Below are 25,957 nucleotides of genomic sequence, written 5' to 3' on the forward strand. Positions count from 1 at the left end.
TTATTTTTTTCCAAAAGAATACTAAAACAGCCTGTATTTTTTTATGATGTCACAACTAGTGGAGAGTTTGACATTATCACATTAACTGCTAATGTATAAATGCAACACTGATGTACTAGAATTAAAACATTGTATAATGACCTTCCCCTGGTTCAGCCATTAAAAATACATTAATACTCTTTCTTGCAGATTGGGCCTGGCGCAATTTATTCATTGATAACTGGTTTGTGGGTGTTGTTTTTTTTTTTGTGTGTGTGGATATCTGTGTTTATTTTCTGAAAAATTATTCTGACACTGTCTTTGTAAAAGCCGTCAGCATCTAGGGTGCACTTATATAGCCTTTATTTTATTTAGAAGAATAGTAGGCAGAACAAGGAAAGTCAGTCTCCCTCCTCCTAGCTTGCATTCAAGTACTCGTGCTGGCTAGCTTTATCCAGCGTTGTGTGGTTCAACATCCCCATTTGTAAAATTAGTATATTACCCATCTCACATGCAAATTGAGACTTAATTAACAGATGTTTGTAACTGCTTTCACATCCTCCTAAGAATCACGCTACGTGAGTGCAAAGCAGTTGCTGCTGGGAGATGAGAACAACACTGGGGCAAAGGCTTTGTTGGAGAGGGGCCGAGGGTTACGCAGGGGTTACTTTTGGCTAATATTTTTTTTAAAGCTACTTTGGTACCTTTTTAAAACTGCCTGTCTTGAAGTAGGTGGGGCACGAGACGGCAAAAGATGTCTCCCATGTAATAAGTGCTACTTCCCGCATCCCCCTTCTCCATCCCGTGTGCATCGAGGTTTTAAAGCCTTAAAAAGCAAGCTCAGAGTCGAACAAAAAGACTGCTCGAACAGCAGTGGGCATGTCGCAGCACACTTGAAGATAACAGCTGTCAGGACACAGGAGATGAAAATGCAACCAAGTATACAGGCTGCAGGAAAACTTGGCCTTGGGCATTTTGCTTTCGCTTCAGTAGTTTTAACCCTTTGCATGCCAGCAACCATTTTTAAAGGGGGAGGGGAGAGCACAAAGGAGGAGAAAAATCCTTTATGAGTTGTTTCTGAAAACTGAAAATACACAAGTAACTAGTAAATAGCTGCTGGGTCACAGTTATAAAGTGGCATTTAGACAGCTTGGCCTTTATCTGATTGTGAGCCGTGTGTTTCCTCATATGGGAACTACTGCCGACCCAATTTTAATCAGTTGCAATTTTGCTTTTACCTCTAAATTAGAATAGTTTGGATTGAACGGGAAGTGAAATGTCTGATCAAAGTGTTTCTATAAAGCAATAACTCTCTTGCTTTAGTTTCTTCGAACATCTTCAGTCTGATATTCTTCATTTGACCCAAATATCAGCAGGGCTAGAACTCTAATGTATTTTACATCAGCCTCCTGATTGTGAAGTTAAATAAACAGTTCATGAACCATATGGGAAAGTCTCCCCGAAGACCTCGCTCTTTAAAATGTGTGAGTACAAGGATGACTCAGGAGATTGGCGACGAAGAATGGAAACTTTCAGTTCTGTTGTTGCCTCCAATCCACCTTGATAGGGGGAGCGACCAAATATATTCCTCCCTGATGACTGTCCGGGGGCCTGCGTGAAAGGAGTCGGTGGTATCAGTTACTGCAAGTAAGCAGATGCGTATTTGGCACATGCCTCAGCAGAGAGCAATATACCTCCCGGCCAAGCCAAGGTATGTTAGCAGGACAGCGCTTGATTTGTGGCTAAAATCTGGTCTGCAACCCAACAAAGCCTCTCTCCACCGAGCCCATTGCTTCTGCGCTTTCCACCTGTGTTAAATCCAGTTAAAACAAAACCAGCTATTTACAAGCTTCTGCTAGAATCTGTTTCCGTGCTTGTTGTCTGAAACGAAGCCCTAATTATCACAACCCCTTCCTTGATATTTTCTGTTGACTCGCCCGGTTGTCTACAGCCTTGATATCTAGAGCATGAATGCCAAGGCTGAAACGTGCATTCAATTAGAAGATGACTCTTGACTGACCTACATAACAGTTCATTCATGAGATAATGTGACCTGGAGTCATGGAGATAGAAGTCAGTTGATTGAGCCGGGTTGGCTGTGTACACTGCAAACTCTCCAGTGATTGAGGAATCATCTAAAATTAGACATACGCTGTACGTTACCAAGAGCCTTTCAGATCCGGCTCTGTTTCAGTAATGTTTCTTTTATGAGATGGGCGTAAAATTTGGCACATTGTAATCCTTTAATGCTGAACTTATTAGCATGGAGTACTTAGGTATCAAATAAAATGAGCAATTAAGTGATTTATATTTAAGGTCTGCTCTCAGTTCGGGGCTTAGGTAGCCAGCCTCCCGTGAAGTGGCGAGAGCGAGCACGGTATTTACCACTTCCTTCGGAGAGCTACAAAATGGTGCTTTTTGAAGATGAACCTAGTTGTGCATGTAAACCCCAACCGGCTGTTACTGCGCCGCAAGTTAATATGTATATTTCTATTACGGGTTATTGCGTGTTTGTAGTGAAATGCAGGATATTTTTCCTAGCTCTCACCTACTGGATTTACAAATGGGTGAACTCGCAGCGTTCAGCTGCAAGGGGTGGTGGTGGGGGGGGAAGTTAACCAGCGAGCGAATGGTTTGAGCATAACGATTAAGCGACACTTTTTGTATTACTAAGCCACAAAGGAAGCTCAGATAAAGGTTGTAGGTCAGAAAGAAACCTTCAGGAGCATGCTCGTGAAGCGAGGCGGTTCAAGAGAGGCTGCAGCTGTCACTTCCAGATCTAAGGGGCTGTGAGGTATTTCAACGATTTTCTTATCCTATCTTGTCTTAAAGATTCATTAACGGAGTAATGCGGAATTATCTTGGGTCCTCTAGGGCATAAGTTCCTCTTTTTCTTTTTTTTTTTAATGTTTTTCCCCCCTCGTCTGTAAGGGCAGAAGTCTCTGTGTCACATCGAGCCCTCGGTTCGTCTTGGACGAAGCCGCCTCGGCGCTGACTGACGTTGTGAGGAGGAAGGGGTGACATTTTGTGCGGGGAGGCCGTGTCCTCTTCAAAACACATCTGGGGCATGGCACTCCGGTTTTTAAGGCTTTCTCTATTAGTAGGTGCATCTCATGTTTTGTTTTTTTTCACACGTGCGTTTAAAAAGCAGGTTGCATGCTCTTTGCTTTGTTTGGTGTTTAACTCCGTGCTGGCGGTTACGATCCTCTCTAGGGGAGGGTAAAGATTAATCAAAAAGCTTGCCCTCCTCCTCGACAGGAGCTTGCTGTCAGTCTGTCCAGCAGGAGGGTTCCTGAGAGTCTTTTCTGAGTTTCTTAGTTTGTTTTGGAGTGTTTGGGGTTTTTTTTGCTTTTACGTTGTATAAGTAATAATAAGGAAGAGACTACCTGGACAGGAGTAAAAAGGCATTTAATTTAATCTCTCACTTTGTACGTTCTGCAATGCTTTCGGACGATCCATTTTATTTTTTTTTATGCTGCATCCACGTGGTTCGGCTTTGAGTGAGGATATCGTTGGGTAGGCTGGCAGAGGGCAGCAGGAGAGAAACTTTTCTATTTTTGGAGGGAGTTTTCTGGTTTAGGGTTTAGGTAGAGCGCTCTGGCTGCAAGCTGGGGCTGAAATTGCACAGGGCCCAATTAGCGCCTCTTACCTTTTCTGTTTGCTCTTGATTGGTTGCGGAGTCAGCGGTTTAATTAAGCAGAAACGGGGATGTAGAGTTAATGTTCATTATAACTAAAATCGAAACAGCTGTTTACCTTGCCGAAGCCTCGTGTGTTAACGTCCATAAATCTCCCCCCGAGGAGAGCTCGGGGGAACCATCCCCGGTAAAACACCCCCTTCCAGATATCGTGTTATATCATTTTTGCAACATTTCCTAATCATATTAATTAACACATTAGGGTATAATCCTTATTGTCTACAGAAATTACTTCAATTAAAACTATTAACATATTATCATGATTGATATATTATTACAACTCGCTTTGTTACTACTCAAAAACTACTCTAGCTAACGCGAAGGTTTGAAATTAGCATAAACTGCCACGTTCGTGCTTTTTCTCTTAACCGATGGATCAGGCCTCACCGTAAACTCCCTGAATCATCCCTGGTTCTGTGCTGGGGTTTCTACAGTGAGAAAGGATGTGAGGGGCCATGACTGTCCCACAAGATGAGGCTAAAAAGAGTTTTTTGTCTCGATTAGCCTCTGCACTGCCTAACAGATTTGTGACCGCTGTGCAGGACCATATGGAAGGAGTAAATGCTACAGAGGAACCCAAGACAGTAATGGATACAAATTGGCCATATTCACGCTAAAAAAATGAGTAAGATTTTTTTTTTTAAGTGTTTTTTTTTGTTTGTTTGTTTTTTGGTCAGAGCTGTGAGGTTTTGGGTTGACTGCCTTGTTAGGAGGACTGAAGGCGAGAGGCGTAACTAGCTTTAATACTGAATGTTGTTACACTCAAGTGCTTTGTACAGGCAGGACGAAATGTGCCCTCTGTGTAAAGGCAAAAATTTATTGCTAGTGTAATTGAAATCTTAACAGCCTAATCAAAGAATTATTATTAGTCCAGATCTACTTATTAAAAGAAAAGAAATATAGTGTTACAGGGGGAGGAAACCTTCAATAATAATACAGTTTTAAATGGCTATACACACATTTCCAAGTTTCTGCCCCTTTCCGTGGTGTTTTGCTCACCCTTACTCCGTGGTTCGTGAGGCTGTTGCCTTTAATTTTTGGAGCTGGGGAGCAGTTATGGGAAGTTGTCAGGTACCAAGGGCTTCACTGGGAGGGGTATGTTGACAGTGGGGGTTTCTTCTTCCTCTTTGCCAGGAGGAGCACGACGCTGATGTTGATGATTTCTTCCTCTTTACTCTGAGCTCTGCTTCTGGCTATTTTTATGTTATCTAACTTGCCTTTACACCCTGCTTGCTCTTTACTAGATTGCAACACCACATTACGCCTGAATTCAGTATGTATGCCATGTCTTACATACGTGGGATGCTTTCTTTCTTATGCCTAAACCCACAGGTTTGCATTTCTTTAGGCAGCTGTGGGTGAGTTTTTATAGCCCTGGGGTCTTGGGAGTCACTCGGTGCCCCATCTGATATCGGTTTGTGCCTCCACTCCGCTGCACCTCCATCCTGTGTCGCCTCTTCCGAGGCCCCCGCTATGATCCCGTGTCTGTGTTCCTCTGCGCTCTGGCATTATCCTGGGGTCATAAATATTTCATCCTACGCCGAGCAACTACTTGTTACTACTGTCTGTATAAAAATTACACTTAAACCACATCGTTACGCGAAGATAAGCAAAAGTAAAATAAATTAGGCAATAGCCACCTGGTCATTAGGAAAATTGCTGCTACAGCTAAAGCAGCTAAAACAAAGCTCCGGGCTGGGCAAGGCAAGTGTAGGCAAGCCTGACGTGCCCGGTTCCCCAGGCTGTGCAGACTCAGCACTAAGTCCGTGGCCTATTACTGGCACCAGCAACACCGTGTTTACTGGGCTACAGGGCTCGAACGTGATGAATGAGATCATTACTTGGATTTACCCATACTGGCTGGGGACCAAGCTCAGCGCCACGGGATGTCCTTTCTGGTCTCAGGTTCTAGCAACACCTTAAACTGTTGGAACAGAAAAGGAATACTTTGCCTTTACAGAGCAGATATATATTGGCACACTATTAGCAGAGAAGTTGAACGCAAAATAAGACCGTTGATCTAACCAAAGTAGATAATTGCTGTCATTATTCTAAGCCATATGTATTCTATTCATCTTCATGATAGTGCTGTAAGAAAGGTGTTCTCCTCCTTTACAGATAGATAGTATTTACCTACAGTTGCCTTAGGATGCCTCTATAGTCAATGGAAAGATGTTACTACCTCCATTTTAGTCCACCTGAAGTCTGAATTGCCCTCTAAAATGATTATTTCTCGTCACGGACTAAATAGGAAATCCTGCACACATAAATTTAATAAATCTGAGCCAAAGAGATTAGAGATTTGTCTGCAGCAGATGAGTTTCAGAGGCTGTGCTCTCACAGCTGTTACTGGTAACTAGCTTAGCTTACATTTATTTTGTATATGGTCTACATAGGCGACTGCCGTAGTTTAGTACTGTTGTTATACCCCAAATGAGACAGGTCCACAGGTAGTCTATGACTGAGCGTGGAATTCGGTTCTCATATTTCAGGTGAGACGATAACGCCCTAATCAGTTCTCATCCATGTGATGTGGTCAGTGGCACTACTCAATTCTTTTCAATTTAGCCACCACTCCAAACTGTGAAACCAGCTGCTGGTGGCAGCCGAAAAGATGACAATATAATAATAAATTACTAGAAAAAGTTAAGATGCCTAACATCTGCTCTCCACCAAGCTTGAGCATCTTCCCTGTATTGATGTTCTGTCATCTCGTGACACAGTAAAAGAAGATGCCTGCTCTGAAGTTCTTGCAAATTCAAATCATTTGCAGCTGGACCTACATTCCAGGCATCCGCCCTCTCGCGAATTTTAGGCCTAAATAGGGAATAACAATAGAGAAGGGAGAAGACAAGTGCAGGAGAAAAAATAGCTTCTTAAAATACCTTAAGAAGTTCCTGGCACAGGTAAAGGCCTGCATCTACTCATTGTTCATTACGATTGATGAGGAAATACCTAGTGATGGCAAGCAGGGTTTTGCAAGACAGAAATAGAAACTGCTACCTCTTCAGAGCCACATGACTGTGTGTCCTGGATTCAGGTTCTGCAAAATGTTTTAATCAAATAACAGTTTGCTTAATAGTATGGACCTTGTTGGTTAGTGCAAACCGAATGCAAACATATTCTAGATAAGATTACGCAGCTCTGATGGTGCTTGTAGACAGACACTGTTGAGAAAATATACACATAATATTTACTTAAAATGTTCCTGGAGCCTCCTTTGGTGTTATTAGTCTGTCATGAAAATCCGCAAACACACACTTATCAAAAACTCTCTGCAAAACATTAGGCAGTTACTGAAGTCAAATATAGAGGGGTGGATGCCATAGCAGAGCACAGTTAATGGTTGAGCTGTGACTTAACTTACATCCAAGTGCAAACATAATTAGATCAGAAAAAGTCCTGCACCAAGCGTAGGAGGTGCAGCTTGCTTGGAATGCAAAGATGAACCTGGATCCCATCCTACTGCTGCAGTCTCCTGAAGTAAAACTGTAGGAGACAGAAGTCCAGAGCTGAATCCAGGTTGAAAGGTGTAAACCAGCCTAGTAGTTGCCACAATGTTCCGCTCGGTATTGCGGTACAAACTTGCACAAAATGGTGTGATCCAAGAGAAAAGACTTTTGGAATGCAGGGCTCGTGGAGGTTGGTATGGCGTTAATTTGGGGGATTTTCCTTATGTTAATTAAACAATATAAGTTGATTTCTAGTTTCCTTTTCTAAGTTTGTTCGAGTCTAAAAAAGTCTCCTCTTAAGACATGATTTCTATAACCATAATAATTTATTTCTTCTGTGTTCTTAATTTCTCTCCCGTACATGGCCCCAGCAGCTGCTTATACTGTGAGGGTATAAGGGAGGAGCGCAGATCCCTCCATGGCAGATCTCCTGTGATTTTAAACCAGCTCAGTGAAATTCCGCTGGATCTGAATTGACCTTAAGCAGAAAGATGATCCTTGTACATAAATGTGAAATAATACCATAATAGTGAAGAGCGTAAACACCTAAATACTCCAGTAGCCATCACTACATAGTAAACCAACTGGATTTGATCCTGGAGATTATCTTCCAGACTGTATTCCTATGAGTCCTGTTCTGCCATGCATCTCTCATCCATCCATCCATAAAAATCTATTTTTGCAGGTCCCAGAATTAGAAAAAATTAGAATATTAGAAAATATTTCCCTTTTTTCCTTGTAACGGTAGCATTCATCGTTCACTCTGCTGCTTCTCCTTACCACTTTCTACCTCCTGATTAGACCTTGGGGCTGATGTAGGGAACACAAGACCTGGGGACCTTGTGTTCCCTAGGACCAGCAATTTTTTCCTGAGCTAGCCCCCGTAGAAGTGGTAAGCAAGCTATATTTTAACTTATGTGATTTGGCAGGCGCCAGCTAGGAGGTGATGACAGCTGAGATAAGGAGCCAGTGGGCTAGCAGTGGGGACCTAAGTAACAGAGAGCATCACGGTGGTGGTTAAACTGAGATTCCGGCCATCGGTGTGCCTGGACGTCCGTCTAGGAACGGGCACTCAGGCTTATGTCAGACCGTGCCAGCCTGGAGACGTCCTGAGGGGTTACTCAGATGAGCTGGTGTGTTTTGTATGGACCATGCCGTTTGGAAAAGAGGGGAGAGTAGAAGTCCATGTGCGTGTCCCCAGCTGACACCTTTAACCTAATGCAGAAAACAGAATTAAACCTGTAGCTGTCACTGTCTCATCCCAGCATGGTGACCAGCTGTGACTGACTGGTTATAACAGGCTGTTTTCCTTTTTAAAGGTATTATTTATAGCGCTACCTTTTAGAGGAAGGTGTGAGACTGGTGTATTTGGCTGGATAGCAATGTCAGTGCGTTCGTCTGCTGCAGGGTAGAGGTGATGTTTCTAATCAAGCTGGGGCTGAATGGACTTTCCAAGAGGAGCGCGGTGAGGTTTCTAAACAACTTAAAGGATTTGGTTCAGAACAGTGATTAATCAGTCATTAAAAAGCAATTGCAAATGCCATTACTTTCTGTCCTTCTCTAGTGTTTCTCAAGCATGCCCCCGAAAGCTCGACACCATTCTGCAGGTTTAGCAGTAATTTGAATGCAACAAATTGTACCTGCAAAGCACAGATGTTGAAAGCTGAAAAATCTGAAGGTGCCGTATGTTTCCTGTAATTGAAAGCAGGTGCCCTGAAGGAAGCAGAGATTCTGTTTCACTTTATGAAGTATCTAGTTGGCAGAGCAGGCAAAAAATACCCTCTAAAGCTTCATTCACTAGGACTGGATAAAACAGATTAAAGCTGTTGTCTTACGATAGCTCTAAGGGGCTCCAGCGAGGGATCAAGGTCCCATTGTGTTGGGCACCATAGACAAAAGGAATTAAGTCACAGAGTTTGGAGTACTGAATAAAATTAAAGGGTGGGACGAAGGGGAAGACCATAATGACCCTGTTTTGTGCAGCTCTGAAAACCAGGCCTGACATTTCCAGCACTTTGGGTCTATTCCACTTGCCTTGGGAGGGATGCTGCATCCCAGGTCTGCATCTCCCAGTTGTCCCACTTCTGAATACTTCTATCGTTGCTTCAGTGAACGCTCAATACGGTAGGATCCCAATCTGTCTTTTTCCTTGGTCATTGTATACAAAGAATCCAGGCCTATAAATGAATAAAAGCTATGAAAATTTGTGCTTTCAAGGATGACTTTTTGGGAAACGGTCTGTAATGTGAAGCCTGTAGGATAACGGACAGGAGAGAAGCACCCGGTGCATCCTAGCTGCGCCTCCACCTGCAGATTTCACAAGGCTTTAGGGAGGGCGTTTTTGTGTGTCTGTGCCTCAGTTTACTTATGGACAGTGGTAAAAGCCCTGAGGGTCCTCTGAGAATTATTCGGTTGATGTTTGTGGGGATTTTTATGTGTTTTGTGGTACTCTTAAGACATGTAGGAGCCAACTATTATTGCCCCACTGAATTTAGCTGAATTGCATTCAAGCTGGGCATGCCTTGTGGGTGTAGGTAATATTTGATACTTAAAGACAGAAAAACAAAATAACAGAAAAGCAGCCCAAAAAGTAAAAACTTACCAATGCTTCCAGCGAGCTTTGTATTGCTGCAGGTTTGAGCAAGCCAGGACTATTTCCCCTTCCGTTCTGTGTTTCGGTAACTATAGCAAGCGTAGAAAAAGAGGAAACAACTTTGATCAAAACAGTTTTCAGCTCTAATGAAACAGAGAGCACCCAGCACAGCATCGTCGTACAGTTATTTCATCTCCCCCCGAATACTTTTGTCAAGCTCTGAAAGTGCCGACTGACCTGTGTGCACCAGGCTCAAAGCTCTTGCCCTGAGTCTTCAGCTGCCCTTTAGAGACTCTGCAGCACTTTCACAATACTCTCTCGCTCTCTTTGGATTGCCCACGGGGGTTTTTTTCGCCTTCAGTAGATGGCAGACATCTTCTAGGAATTTTTCTTGTTTAGCCTGTCAAACCACCTGAAAGAAAGAAAGAAGAAATGCCTTTTGTCCACATCATGATAGAGATCGTAGATTTTCCTGAGAATACTGAGAATAATGTTTACTGCCTTTCACTAATGGCTGAGAATAGATAGGAAAATCTACGTTCCCAGCAAGTGGAAGAAAAGGTCTGATTTTCCATAGATATTAGTCAGTTTTTCATTCTTTTTGACAATCTTATTTAACTGACTTTAATATTGGATCTCAATTCCAGCCAAAATTTTAAAAACTAGGTATTTAATGACTGTCCCCATCACTTCTCTCTGTAGAGCTTCCTATGCATGAAAGGTCAATGTCAGTCAGGCCGTACCATTTGGCATGAAGATGAATATAGAAGCTAAAGAGGATTTAAAAAATACATGATCTGGCATTTGAAACTGAAGTCTGGGAGTTGAGTCCCGCTTTTATTCCTTTATCTGCTAGTGACCTAGCACTTTGTCTCTTATGGGGTGTGTTTATGGATTTAATAATCTTTTTGTCCTAGTGTATGGCAGTGGAGAAAGTTCTGCAGGGGCAGAGTGAGATTTTAGGTAGGTGGAAGAAGTGTGTGGGTGATGGTCTCTCTAGAGGTATCTATGTGCAGTGAGTACAGAAAATAGGGTTAATGCTCTCCGTACCTCACAGAACCCGAAAGAGGAGTCCATTTACCTAAAAATCCTTGGCAGGGCCATCTGGTCCCCTTGTTTTTTATTATTGACTGTAGAAAGAAGGGAAAGTGGCTGGGTTACTAATGTGGTACTTTGCCGAGGCTTCTGCAGCTCAGTGAAATCAGCCTGAGCATTACTGCCCTAATTTTCCCATCTGTGAAACTTAGGCTATGTCTCGCAGTGGAATCACTATCCTTACTACTTCTGTGCTCAAAATGCGCAGAGAAAAAAGGTAAAGTTAGAAGACAAGGTGGTATTCTGAACAGTGTCGTCGTGTTTGCTCTAAAAACTGCAATGTACAGCCTGAAAGTATAGAGCAGATACATACGTGAACATATACAGTGTGAAAGTGCAGCACAGAAAAAGAAATTGGGGCTAGATGTCTTACAAGCCATATTTCTTTGGGCAGTAATGCTTTTAGGTGTTATTGTTAGGCATCTCTGGAAAGCAGTTAAGTATTTCCAGTCAAGCTTGGAAATAACCGTTTTAATGTACCAGCAAAGGCGGGGGCGCCTTTAGTTATGATTTGGATATTTGCAAGCAGTTAGGGCTCCGCCTGGTCCCTCCGCATCTGCTGACTTGCTGTTCTTTGTCTTTAGCTGCTCACTCTTGTTAATTGCATTAAACTTTCAATTGAAAAATATGTATATGTATATATATGGAACAGGTTGCCCAGGGAAGCTGTGGCTGCCCCATCCCTGGAGGTGTTCAAGGCCAGGCTGGACGGGGCTTTGAGCAGCCTGGTCTAGTGGAAGGTGTCCCTGCCCAGGGCAGGGGGGTTGGAACGAGATGATCTTTAAGGTCTCTTCCAACCCAAACCATTCTGTGATTCTGTGATATATATGACTTTATTAGGCATCGTTAAACAATCAGCAGACAGTGGTCAGCCAGCCTGCAGAATCGACCACTAGTTGTTCTTACAAACATTATAACAAATGACAAATTTCAGAGCTTTGTATGAAATGAAGCCTGTCGGAATAAGCCACATCTTCATGTCATCCATCTGTCTTTCTCTGGAATCACACAAAACTACCTTTGGACGTGTATGAGCCTTTTCGGCTTCCAGTGCCACGTGTTTCACGTTTTCCTCTGTCTGTCTTGCCAGCTATGTGGTTCCATCATAGGGTTTGAATTGTAGTGAAAGTATTAAGATAGTTAAAAAGATTGAGAGTATCATGGTGATCAGATTTTGGGAAAATCTCTTAGAGGGTCTAAAAAAACCCTTCTTTTTTACTTTATTGACTCATACGGCTGAGATTTGTCAATGGAGATGACTTGTAAGTTTGAGCTGTTCACTGATGGTTCTTGGACTTTGAAGCACATCGTTATTTAGATAGTCTGGTGGTGTCTGACCATCTTACCTGGTTTTTAAGGTGCTTAAAATTTGGAGTTGAACCTTTGGAATCAAACAGGCCAACAGCTACAAGTTAGTAGCTTTTGTCTCAGCTTGTTTATAATTTAGTCTCTGTCTTTCAAGTTGGTTGAGTGGGAAGTGGTTCCAAACTACACATTTAGCATTCACTTGTGGGGTTTTTCTTTCTTTGTCTGCAGTAACTTCTCCTGTGGAAGCAGAGCTATAAAGGGTCTGTGAAAGGTTGACCTCATTGGTGCTCACAGATCCTACACTGAATACCAAATTACTCTAACAGCACTTCCTTACGGGCTGCTAAAAGTGATCTGTAACTTAAACCACTGTGCTGTGGTGTTCTGGATGACCCCTACTTTTATAGCTGCTTGTTTGATTGCATATCTTAAAAGAGTGGAGGGTGCTATTGTGTAGGAACGTTTCCCTTCAAATGTATGTTGCCTTGGTTTAGTTTTCTCTTTTATGGCTTTGTCATGCATATATAATATCAGCTTTTCTAGAATAACTTTGTTTAAAGTACGAGCTGATTTTGCAATTTGATATAACCTGCACAGAGCTTTCTCTTCTGTTTCCAGGTACAGAGAAATCGAGCATCTACTTTCTTAGGATGCCCAGGTTATCAGGCACTGTTAAACATCCATCACTCATTCCTACATCCAGTACGTTGTTATATGCAGAGAGCAAAAATCTCAATCCCTAGTTGCCACAAATCGCCATTTGTAGCAAAGTGGATCAGGTTTTCTGAATGAAATCTCAGATGATCTGGTGATGTTTAGCCTCTGCGAGAAAGTTGTTCTTTGCTAGTAGGTGGCTCATAATTTATCAAAGCCAAGAGACTTTGATACCCTCTATCCTGTCACATAAGACTGAGCTGCTGCTGTGGTGCATGAGATAAGGTTATGCTGCCCCTGGAAAAAGAATTCACTTTTTTCATCCTCTGATATTTCTGTTTCATCCCTTCATGATGTGATGGCTTTCTGTTGTCACTTCTCATTTTTGTAAGGGATTACTAAGTGCTCCTGCTGCTAGTAGTAACAGGATCATGTGATAACTCAGGTTGGAAGGTCCCTCAGGAGATCTCTAGTCCAACCTCCTGCTCAGAGCTGGGTCAGCTGGGAGGTCAGACCAGGTTGCTCAGGGCTTGATGCAGTTGGGTCTTGAAAACCTCCCAAGATGGAGATTGCATAGTATTTCTGGACAACCTGTTCTACTGGTTGACTGCCTCCAAGGGAAAATATTTTTCTTTCTATCCAGTAGGATACCCTTCTTTTAACTTATATCTGTTGCTTGTTGTCTTCCCACCATTGTGCTATGCAAGGGACCTTGTCTTGTTCAGCCTGGAGGGGAGAAGGCTTCATGGGAACCTTTGCATACTTACGGGAGGCTATTGAGAAGGCAGGGCCAAGCTCTTAAACTGGTAGATATTCCCATACCATTTTATCCATGAAGGCTGGTCTGGAGTTGTTCACTCTTTGAGAGCGATTTGGAAGAAGATGTTTTAAAGCGAAGTGATACAGTTTCTGCTGATTGTCCATGTGTGTGAATTTAAGGGATTCTGGCCCTCCTAGGGCCTAAGTCTTTGACTCGTAAGTCTTCCTCCTAAGTCTTTGACTTCGGGAATCTATTCTGCATTGCATGACATCATGACTGAAGTTGGGTGCCATTGCCTTGGTCTTTTGAGCACCCATAATCCGTTGGCAATCTGTTAATAGATGCAGTGAGACTTGTTCTGCTCCAGGTTTTCTAAACAGGTATAACATGTTTTCCCCCTCGATTGCCAGCACTTATGTATACGAAAATAAGAATGGTTGTCTCAATTCTTGCATATGTCTGAATTTTCTCTCCAATAGCTGTCTCATGTTAACTGACTGCCTGAAGTTATACAAATTACTGCTACAAATGGTTAACACTTAAGGAAATGGGAAATTGTTTGTTGTGCAGACAGTACCTGTCAGTCTGGGTAGCAAGTATGCAGAAACTTGTTGCGTTGCAAGGCAGAGCAGCACCCAAAGGCAAAGTATTGCACTGGTGTTCTCTAGCTATTTAATACACGTTTTCTTTTTTTTTTTTTTTTAAGTCTGCCAATAAATCCACATCTATTTGAGCTGATTTTTTTAAAAAACCATTTGGGACTATGCTGTTATTTCCTTGTTGTATATCTCCAGGTTTTTGCATTTTTCCCATAATGTTAAAGAGGGCGATAAGAGCGTATTAGTAGTCAGGGATGACTCTCTAATTTGTATTTTCTAAATCTTACACGACCCCGTTCCCCCAGCATGGCAAATTCTGCAGTCCTAACTGCAGACCTAAATGAAACAAACTTGTGCTGTATTTTCTTTCCGATCAGAAGAAAAATGAGTGCATGTAGTTATTTAATGAAAAAAAAAATATCCTTTCCAGTCCTTTCAAAGGACTTGCTACATTTCTCAATTTTGAGTATACTATTGCTAATGCTGCTTGCAGCGTCTCCAGAGCGTACCTGAAGATTTCACAAAGACAGAACAACTTCTTAACCAAAACAAAAGTTTGTCTTCTGAATCTGGAGAGTCATGAAAGTAAGGAGTGGGGAATAGCGAAAGGAGAGGATTTGAGGTTTTATGGCAAATTATTTTCCAGGACGGAGACTGGGGGCTTCTGTTCCTGGAGCAATGCTTATTAGTTAGACCATGAGGCATTTTAACTTAAGATGTGACTAAAAAAGAGGATTTATTTTTTTTAAAGATATTTAAACTTCAGCACTAGCTACGTAAAAGCACATGAACAGCTTTACAGGACCAAACTAAAGGTTGACCTAACCTAGTAGCCTGTCTTCCACAGGAGCCCATAGAAAATGGATAAGCAAAATAAACAAAATAATGGTGAAAGTGCTCAAGGATTTTTTTTTTATTTTTTTTTTCCCCCTGTAGGATCTCCCAGATATTTTCAAACTGTTAGACAGTGACTTACAAACCTGAAGTTGCACCTGCATGTTTTTCTTAAGTAGCTTCGTTGGATTTCTTTTCCACCAGGGAAGAATTCGGTGGGTCCTTCCAGGTCCTCACATAGTGTGCTATTTTGAGAGCAAAGAGCTAGATATATTTTCATGATATCACTGTTTGCTGCTACATTATTATACCTCCTGTACGTTAATAGTGCTGAGCTGTTCGCACCATCCCACACATTCGGTGTTTGTGCCAGCATGGTGAATCAGAAAAACATCTGCCTGGGGGGTAGGAACGTGGTTTTATGTATGAATGCGTAAACATGAAAACTCTACACCTTCTGATTTGAACTCACACCAGAGAGCACGGGAGAGACCTCTGAATGTCTGCGGTTGGGAACTGGCCCTTGTGCAAATCCTGTGTGAGAGGGTTGGGGGGGGGGGGATAAGGTGACTGTCCACATCAGCGTTAATGAAGAAGAAAACTGGCAGAGCGGCGGCTTCCTCTGAGAGTGAAGCTACAGACGTCGTGACACTGAGATACACATGCTGTTATTTCATTAGCATTCATGAACCACTTTGTCATTAATTTAGGTCAGTGTTGCATTGCTTGAACTTAAGATTCAGTGCAGGGAATATTTGAGGTTACATCGATCCTTCCAATGTTAATTTTTATTATTTTTTTTCCAGTGGCCTTTTTTTGATTTTGGAAGTATTTTAATTTTGTCCATTCGGGATGAATGGCATATGCCAAGCATGGCGACTCCTGATGGGCATTCAGCTCAGTGGTATTGATGAAGAGACACAATACAGGAAAAAGATGACTTAAAATAAAGGAGGAGCTCTTCTTGCACGTTTGTACATTCAGAAAAGTGCGGCCACCTAAACTTCCCAGAACACACTGAGCTTTTAGTAAATAATAGGCTCAGGGGTCGCAGTGATCCTGCTGTTGATACTATGGAGTTTGCTGGCAGCTGACATCTCCACGGAAATGCAGGAATGTCAGCCCATGAAAGCAGCATTAGCATCTTGACAGGTGGCGTCTTTAGACAGGTTTCAAAGTAAACCGGAGCTCCTGTGTTTTCTTAAGAAACTTATTTTATCCCACAGTTACTGGAGCTTTTCGAGTCTTGTTTTGAAAGGTACCTATGATAAAACCGGGTCTTCCAGAGCCGGCTGCACAGCCTTTCAGGAAAAGCCCAGGGCTCTGTCACTCAGTTCTGCCCAGAGGTTGCATTATTAAGAGTAAGACGGACACAGAATTCCCTTTCTTCTTTAGTCTCCACCCTCTTATCTTTTTAGGCATTTTTAAAAATTGCCTTATATACCAAAATAGAAAGTTTGTCAGAAGCCTGGCAGATAAGAACTCTTACAGCCAGTGAAGATGCTGTACAAATAGCAGAGTTGTAAGTATTTAGCAACATCACAGTAGCCTTGTTCCACATTTGCAATTAATACACGTCTGTGTTTGCATTTGTTATAGGACTCTTGACAGCACCAACATAACAAGAAAAACGAACAACCTGAGTAATAAATCTCTGGAGGCATTCAGCAAGTGCCATAGGGCTCATTAATCTTGATTATTCCCCATAATAGATAACTTCACAAATCATCTATTCTCCCCAATCATGCACATAAGGATAACGTATATATTATAGCCTCCCGTTCTGTAAAACCCCAAATAGAATTTCATTTTTTAAATATAAGCCTTGACAAATGCAAGACAAATATTTATAGAAAAGGGATGGGTATGAATAACAATGAATTGGACTGAAAAAAGTGGGGCAGAGACTGTTGTGAAAAGAAGGTGCCATCTTTTCTGGGTTTTGGGTTTGGTCTTCCCCCCCTCCAACCCCAGCCCCCAACTTTATGATGTCTCTATTTGAATCAAGGAATTCATTTATTTATAGCCTGAAGTAGATGGGATTTTCTTCCTGAGAGTTTTGGCCGGGGAGATAAAGGAGTCTGCAGCTGCAGCCCTCATGCATGCTCTTTAAGGAATGTAGACAGGGGAAAATAGGAGCCGCTGAGAAATACCCTGAATTCCAAACAATTTAGTATTTATAATTTATACTACTGATTCCTTCTTTTTCTTGTACTCTTCCCAGAGCCTCCCTTTGAAAAGCACCCGAAGTTATCAGAGAAAACCACAGTTCCGATTTGGTTTTTACCTGTTTATCATGTTTTCTCAACTGCAAAATAAATATGCCGAGGCAGCATAAGAGATCTGTGAAAGACATAGCATTTAGAGTAAGACTGCATGTATCCTTTCGGAAAGAGTACCAGAGGGGCTCTAATACCCATAGTTGACACTGGACTGCGAGCTGTGCTTCAGCTCAGAAATCCCTTGGTTATCTTCACGCTAATTATGCAAAGAAAAGAAAATATAGGCGACATTAATTTTTAAAAAATATATAAAATATTCTGGGTTTAATGCAATTGGTATTAAAAAAGGACAAGCAAGTGGAGTGAGGTGGAAAACTGAACTTTTTTTTTTATTTTTTGGCATAGAAGTGGACCAGTACCTTTTTTTGCCTTCATAGTTGTCGTGACCTTAACCTGATGCTTAAGAGTAAGTTCTGCTGATTGAAGTTTCAGAAGCGTAAAGCTGTATTCGCAGCTGATCCTTCCTCTTACGCAGCATAAAGCATGAGATGTGATTGCCCTCGCCTTTGCCTGCAACCCCATTTTGCCACCTCTCTTCTCCCTCCCTCCATGTGTCCAAATGCTCTCAAAACCTCAGGATTTTGTTCTGTGACCTGAGGCACTAAAATAGCAGTTTTGTGTGAGTGGAAAGGATTTAAAAGAGTAACAACTGAACTGCTTTAAGGGAGCGTTTCCCCTTCTTGTTCACTGTCCCTACTCCACCCTTTGTAACAAGTACTCAGGATTCATTTTCCTTAAAATTTAATAGAAAAGAGACTGTGTATCGTCTTTCAGAGCTGAAACGAGAACCTGAGATTTGAATCCATTTCTTTTCCTAAAATCTGCTGCGCACATCACTGGAGCAATTCTACCTCTTCAATTCTTTTGCATGTGATTGCAGTACACATCTATAAAACACCTTAGTCCTTTAACAGCCTACATTGCGCCCCTCTTCCTAAATACATGCACATTAATGATCTCCATGGGCAAAATACCAAGGTGAAGAATGAGTCTTACCTTTAAGAAGTTTGAAAAGGGGGAGAAAAAATTGAAACTGTTCATTTTCCAAGTTTGATTAGGTGGATTCAGGATCCTGTAGATTTGGCTTTTGTGTTTAGACCCATTTTTCTTCAGACCTCTGCAAAGAACTTTCTAAGACAGTGTCAAACAGTAGTGCATTTTGGTTTGAAATTTTTCTTTGATATCAGCACAGTCTGGGAGTTTGAAGCACGGTTTCAGAATCAGGATAAATGAGTTGTATTCCTAGCTGTCTGAGAAAAATTCAAGTAACTCCCTTAATCTCTCTTGGCCTCAGTTTCTTCCTGTATAAAACTATACTAATAATACTTCACCATCTTTGTAAAATGTTCCACAGTCCTCTGATGAAAGGAATTATTTTAAGTTCAAAGTGTTACTCATAATGAAAGAATGAACTTGCTTATTCTTGAAGAAATACATTATATAAACATCAAAGAGCTGTTTGTACCAAGTGTTAGTCTGCCATAAGGTGCTCCTGTGTCTCAATTAGCAATATTTTCTCTTTCCCTTCTCTGTGAAAAGGAATGTATTTGCTGACGTGGATGCCATGTGATACAATTCCATCAATGTCAATGTGTGCAGTAGAACTAAGTATGGTGATTGGCATCAGCCATAATTTCCTATTCTGTCAAAAAATTAGCATGCCAATGGATGCAAAGTGATGTGCAGTCACTTGTAATCATTTTCCTTCCACTGCCCTGCCTGGCTGATTCCTCCAAAGAGCCAGGAGTCAGCGTTGGAGAACAACTTGAGTTTTGCAGTTCAGGTTGTGCCGGAAAAGTACTGGACTCGTCTTTAGATAATGCCACTTGCAATCATTTCCAAAAGCGGGAGCATTCTCGTCTTTTGTTGGGGGATATTATCGAAGTGTAGGGATTGTCTCTGTAGAAGTTAATGCAGGTTACCTGTTCAGGTAATGATTGGTAGTAGTTGGCCACCAACAAAAAGGGGTTAGACAAGTGGGAAAGCGTGATGTGTTCTTTAATGGATTAATATAAATTTTAATATTTTTCCTTGGATTTTTCTACCTCTGGCTAGTCTCAGTGCGGCCACATGAACTTGGTTACTTCTCTGGCTCTTCTCTCTTTGATAAAATTCAGATGCATTGGGAAGTTAATATGCAGTTAATGCAGCGTGCCACCCTCCTTACCTGTAGACGTTCCCAGGGTGCTGTGACTGCCTCCGAGCAAGGAGCCTGCTTCACTATGAAAGTGGCCTGTTCTGCTTCCCCTGTAGAATCATTTAGGTTGGAAAAGCCCCTTAAGATCCTCAAGTCCAACGGCAAACCTAACACTGACAAATTACTACTAAACTATGTCTCTCAGCACCACATCTACACGTCTCTTAAATACCTCCAGGGATGGTGACTCTACTACTTCCCTGGGCAACCTGTCCCAATGTTCGATAACCCTTTTGGTGAAGAAATTTTTCCTAATATCCATCCTAAATCTCCCCTGGTGCAACTTGAGGCCATTTCCTCTTGTCCTATCACTTGTTGATTGGGAGAAGAGACTGACCCCCACCTCTCTACACCCTCCTTTCAGGGAGTTGTAGAGAGTGAGAAGGTCTCCCCTCAGCCTCCCTTTCTTCAGGCTAATGAACCCCAGCTCCCTCAGCCGCTCCTCATCAGACTTGTGCTCTAGACCCTTCACCAGCTTTGTTGCCCTTCTCTGGACCCACTCCAGAACCTGAATGTCTTTCTGCAGTGAAAGGCCCAAAACTGGACACAATATTCAAGGTGGGGCCTAACCAGTGTGGAGTACAGGGGGACGATCACTTCCCTAGCCTTGCTGGCCACACTGTTTCTGATATAGGCCAGGATGCTCTTGGCGTTCTTGGCCACTTGGGCACACTGCTGGCTCATATTCAGACGGCTGTCAACCAACACCCCGGGGTCCTTTTCCACCAGGCGGCATTCCATGCTGCTGTAGACATGCTCTAAGTGTGGATGCTGCTTCTAGAAATATATGGAAGGGGACAGCAACATGCAGGAAACACAACACAGCGGAGTAGAAGGTGGCCCTGGTGTAACTTGTCCCCTCGTACGGGTTGAAAAGGAATAAACACCAAGAGGGTTCATAGTAACCCTGAACAAAGTAAGTCCTGAAGGACAAAATTCATGTTGCTTGAATAGCAACACGTCTGACACTGATACTCTTGTCCTTTTGCATCTTGAAAAGGCATTAGAAAGTCTTTTCTTTTTTTGTTGTGCTGACATAGTGGTACAAAAGGGGATAGTGACCCTTCTGGTTTAAACTGGGAATACTGGTCTTCAACTGGAAAGGAACAGAATTAAGCAAAGACAGAATATGGAGATGTCTTTGCATCTCTTTAATTGATGATGGAAAGAGAGAGGACAGTATTGTATTAAGACATTTGAATTCAAGTACATAAAGGGTTACAAGGAGAAACTGGTCCCTCTCCAGGCCTTGTTGAGATGGAACTATAAATACAAGTAAATAAGTGGCCGGGGCATTGCTGGAGGGATCATTTCCATTTTCCAAAATAACATCTAGTATGGTGAGGAGGCAGGACTTAACAACACTTCCCATTGGTATCTCCTTGTACCTGAGACAACATCTCCATAAGCACTTCGCCAATACTCTCGTGCTTGCTTCAGTGAGATCAAGTGACCAAAAACCTGTTCTCAGTGTAAACAGAAAAATACATTAGCTGGTTTATTTTTAAGTTGTTTGGAAACTTGTCAAGTGAAAGCAGCTCTAAATGACATCCAGATTTAAAAAAAACACGTTACTCTCAGTATCTGAAATAGAAGTGGTAGTTGTGACAGACTCCCAGTGCTCACATCTCTGGAGCTTAAAAGATGAGAAACACATGTTTAAACTCAGATGTCTGATTTAGAAATAAATTCATACGGGCTTTCCATCTCTAGGCTAGGACCTGTCTTATGGAAAAAAAGTTTATGTAATGCTGTTTCCATTATAAATAGAGACTAATTTTCTCAAAAAGACTCTTAATGCTAAGCAAACAAGTAAGCTCAGTACTAAAAACATTCTCAGTGCTTCATTGCCTTGGGTTTACAATATCATTTGCACGTCAAATTATATTTCATCTTATGATTTAGTAATGCCAGAAGAATAGATCTAATTCTGTGTCTCATGATACCCTTAAAGATGGAAGATTGCTTTCCATGGAGTGTAAAACTCAATTTGTAGTCATGTGTATAAAACATGACTTTATGGCAGATTAGCTTGCTGTAGATTTAGTTCTCTCTGACAGTGAATTGAAAAATATTAGCATTTCACTGAACACAATATTAATGGCAAGAAGAGAGTATTATTGTAACGTCGAAAGTAGAATGGGAATTTTGAAAGTAGAACCAATAAGCAGAAGAAAATGTATTTAGAGATTTGCAAGGAGTTTAGGTAGAGTTGGTTTAACTTTTTTCTTTTCTTCCTGTTTTGTTTTGTTTCTTTTTCCCCCTCTCTCGGAGTCATTTTAAGAAACAAAAGTGTATTTGCAGATCTCAGACTGACCTGCCAATGATTTGGAAACAGCAAGTACAATGCTGGAAAAGGCCTTTGAACCATGTCTGTTTCAGATGACTGTAGTAAATCTGAATTTTAAAAATTTTTTTGAAGGGTTCCGTTTTTTGATTTGCAAATGTCTTGCTCAGTGGCCAGATGTGCTGTTTGCTTGTTCCGGTGCAAGGAGAAGGTATAAGCGGAAGATCAGAGTGATCGTTTTTATGCGGTTCATTATTTATGATAGTGTGACGGTGTCGCTGAAGCAGGTGAGCATCACCTCCCGGGTGTGATGTCCCTTGGCGTGTGGAGTACTTGCACTGGAAACGGGCCCGAGCCAATTAACGTACCACTAAAATCATTACATCCATGTGTTGCGCTGAGGGTTTTAGTAGAAGAGGTGGAAGAAGGAAAGAAATGGAAAAGGAAACGCAGTAGACACTGTAATTAAATGGCATTCGAGGGGAGTGTGTTTTATGGAGAGCGCTTCCTACTATTCCGTATCCTGCACTTGAATTTTAGCAGTGTATCTTCTACGTATCTGCCAGGGTGATCCAACGTGTTTATGCAGAGTCTGCTTTTATCATGTGACTGATAGTAATGCAATTCTTTATGCCTAACTCAAAGTTAATATATTCAAGATACAAATGATATCTGAGGGCGTAGAAAGCACTGCAACAATTTAGCTGCAGTTGTAGAAAGGTTCCCCATGCTTCTATTTTAACTGGATACTTTTTATTTATTAATTGTGTTCCTTCTAATTCCATAGAAAGTCAAAAAAACGATGTGTGAAAACGGCATAATTATGCTTTGATATTGCTGCAAAAGTAACAACTGAATTTGATCTGCTTTTAATCTTTCAAGCTATTCATTGTATCTATCCCTTATTCCTATGGTTATCTTTTTCCTTATTCAGTTCTCATTGATTAACAGGCAGTGGGGGTCTACCTGCTTTCTTGGGTCAGGCACAAGCTCTGCTTTCTTTTAAAATAGCTTTCAATGTGATTACTGTTCCTTTGTTTCCGTTTAGGAAAGCATTTAAGATTGCAAATGATGTGCTAAATTGTCCCATTCTCTGCAGAATATTTTCCACATATTCCAAAGGTTGAAAATTATGACAGTGTGCTTGTTCTTAATTATGCATGCTTATATTAATTCATATTTTCACTAATTTTCTTTCATTTTTAGCTACAGCTTATGCTGTGCGGACTCAGTCCTACAAATATGCATGTGATTAATTTTCCTTGCCGGAATTGGTTTTGATGCTGTTGCTTTTTGCAATCTCCATAGGAACATTTGCAACGTATACCGCATACAACAACATGCACTTGCTGTGGGACGAAGCTTGGTGTCGAGTCAGAATAGGGCGAGAAGGGATGGAAGGGGAAACTGGTTGCAGCCCCCGGTTGACTGGTTTGGAATTGTCTGGTTGGGAAGAGCAGACGTGTACCTAGCAACTGGTTCAGGTGGCCAGGCGCACTCAGGAAGCTGAGATGCTTCTTTCCTGATCTGTGAGTAGCTGCTGAGCTCAGTTACCACAACCACATTGCTAGCGATACCTGAGCTCCCCAGTGGAAACCAGCCGCTGTGCTGGTGGAGCCTCAGATGAGCAAAGTAAGTTGCAGTGAGTTGGAGGGGGAGACCACACGGGCACACAACCCCTCTTTCCCAACCCATCCTGCTGTGACGCTTATTTTACAAGCTATCATAAAAAATATTTCTAATCTATAGAAGATAGGTGTCGCTGAAGCAGGTGAGCATCACCTCCCGGGTGTGACGAGGCTGTCCCTTGGCGTGCAGAGTACTTGCATTAGAAACGGGCCCGAGCCAATTAACGTACCACTAAAATCATTACATCCATGTGTTGCGCTGAGGGTTTTAGTAGAAGAGGTGGAAGAAGGAAGAAAATCTGTTGATCTTTAATCTCCTGCTGGTCTCCTTGTCCTTGGTGGTAGAATAGGAGGTTAAGTGAGTTTACTTGGGAGTTAAAGTCTATCTGGACTGAGAATTTGGCCCTAAAATTTTGTCTTTAAAATAGTTGCTTCATTGCCAACAGACTTGTGTTTACCATCGCAATGAGGCAGAAATTCAAGGAGACAGAGGGACCTGTCTAGTGTGACTTCCTTCCTCTGTCCACCTACATCCCCTATCCCAGGCAGAGGTGGAGGGCACACACAACTTTTCCTCTATGAAAACCTCAAAAATAAAATAAACTTGTACAGTCATGAGCTGCAGACAGTTGGGTGCATGCCCCACGCAACCCATCGCTCAGGTTTGCAGTGCACCCGTGTGTGTCACGGCCCTGTGGTCGCTCTCTGGCTCCGTAACCCAAATGCAGCAGATATCATTGCGGCCTTCAAAACCAGCCTGCTTGACAACGTGTTTCCTGGCTGGGGTTTGTCTTCTCCTTCCTCATGCCCAGCACAGCCTCTCCCTTTGCATGTCCCCAACTATTTAAGCAGCACTGGCTCCTTTGACAGTGGTAAAAGTGCATTTCTAGAACAAACAGGGTCCAAAAAGACGGGATTGCTGTAAAAATCCCAAGGAAGTAGAGACTTAGTGACAACTTAGCCTTGATGGGACCATAGTAATACCAGTTGTTAACCTTCTCAAGCAAAGTATTTATTGAAATATTTAAATTTACTTTAAGTTGAACAGGCCAGTACAAATACTGAGGGTTTCCTGTGGTTTATCTGGCTTACTGACATGTGCTAAAACTGCGTCAGCCAAGCACACCCTAGGGCTGTAAGTAGGTCGGTAGTCTTCAAAAATACATCTTATTCCCTTGCAAGAGCAGCATCTTTTTGCCTCAGCTTTTGGAAAAGCCCGTATCACTACATATGGCTTTCTGTGTTGCATAGCTTACAAAAAGATGCCTGGAAAAGAAGTCTTCAGTTTCTCAGCTGTGCTCTGTGGTACAGGAAAAGAACGTCAGAGATGGTTTGTCTCTTTGCCAGAGCAAGGAAACCACCCTTGGCCACACGGTCCTATTAATAACAGCTTAGATGGTGTTACTGTATGGTGCAACTTAGATGTTTTTACTGTGTAGCGCAACCGAAGTTTCTTCTTCGCATGCGAGGATCAAATTTTTCACATATAACTATTTAGAAATGCATGCATGTATGCATTTTTAAGGGCTCTCAATATGCCTGACACAAGCACCTTTTGTCCTAACACTTAATGAAATTTTGGGGGTTTTGTTAAGCAGCTACAGATCCCTTGAGGGTTTAAAGGTTATTTGTAGGAATTGCAGGAGACATTCCAAATACTTTAAAAAAAAAAAAAAAGACACGGACTTTAAATAGTTAATGAATGCACATCATTTACCTAAACAGTGTTTTTATAGATCTTTGCAAATATGACATTAATTAAGGAAAGTAACTAAAGCTGAAGTGCCACAGAATGTTAATCCTCAGCATCAGTAATTAGCTGTGGATGAGAATTTTTAAAAATATTTCCAGTTTATATCGTTTTGTTTTGGAAGAAACACAAATATGTGGGTTGAATTATTAAGAAAACAAATGAGCCCTGGAAAAAAAAAAACAACCCAACTCTTAAAGAGTGGATGGACGTATCTGTGCTACTGCAACGAGCTTTTGCGGGTCCGCGGCTGCGCTGACTCTGTGGTGGAAGATAAACGCGAGATAACCCTGAGACACCCCCTTCCCTCTCGCCCCCGTGCCCACGCAGGGGGTGCTCTGTGTCCTTTGCTCCGTACCAGGAGAAGGGGGGATCCGTCAGCCCGGCTGAGGATAACGTCGCATCCTTGTGTTTGCGAACGGCCAGTGAGACCAGGTAGTGCAGACAGCTCCTCGGTCATTAATTTGATTGTGTTTTTAACAAACTAGTAAAGGCAGCAGCTCTTTGAGTCTCTCCCTCCTGCGTGCCCTGATAATTGTTTTGTTTATCCGCCCAATTTTACTCGCCGCAGCGGGCATTGGAAGGGCTGTCTGTATTGTTTGTCTTCTTAAACTGTTAAATGAAATGACTCAGAAGATTCAGGAAATTAATTTTTGTAGTCTAGATATATGGTGAAAAAAGAAAGCTTTGAAGTGGCGATGTCAGTGTAGCCACTCTGAAATTCATGAATCAGCCTTTGCAAGATTTTCAGAGGCGTAAAAAGTGAGAATTTTTTAAAATAGTTGCATCCTTTTCAGTTACTTATTGATATCTGAACCTTAACAATTCATGTCACTCCAAGC

The 25,957-nt window shown here is 41.9% G+C and overlaps 1 protein-coding gene across 34 annotated transcripts in view; it reads left to right on the forward strand.

Moving 5' to 3' along the window:
• CELF2 (CUGBP Elav-like family member 2) overlaps positions 1–25,957 on the forward strand; it is a 559,698-nt gene that overhangs the window by 355,343 nt on the left and 178,398 nt on the right. For 2 of the 34 annotated variants that reach the window (XM_074573264.1, XM_074573260.1), the window contains exon 1: positions 2,701–2,773. The exons of 31 other annotated variants lie outside the window; for them this stretch is intronic. The gene's annotated coding sequence lies outside the window, so the exon portion shown is untranslated. Of the gene's footprint in view, positions 1–2,700; positions 2,774–25,957 lie in introns of those variants that run through there. One more of the 34 variants, XM_074573253.1, reaches the window with a different exon arrangement.

Source organism: Larus michahellis, chromosome 1 (assembly GCF_964199755.1).
Source record: "Larus michahellis chromosome 1, bLarMic1.1, whole genome shotgun sequence".
In the NCBI taxonomy this organism is placed as follows: domain Eukaryota; kingdom Metazoa; phylum Chordata; class Aves; order Charadriiformes; family Laridae; genus Larus; species Larus michahellis.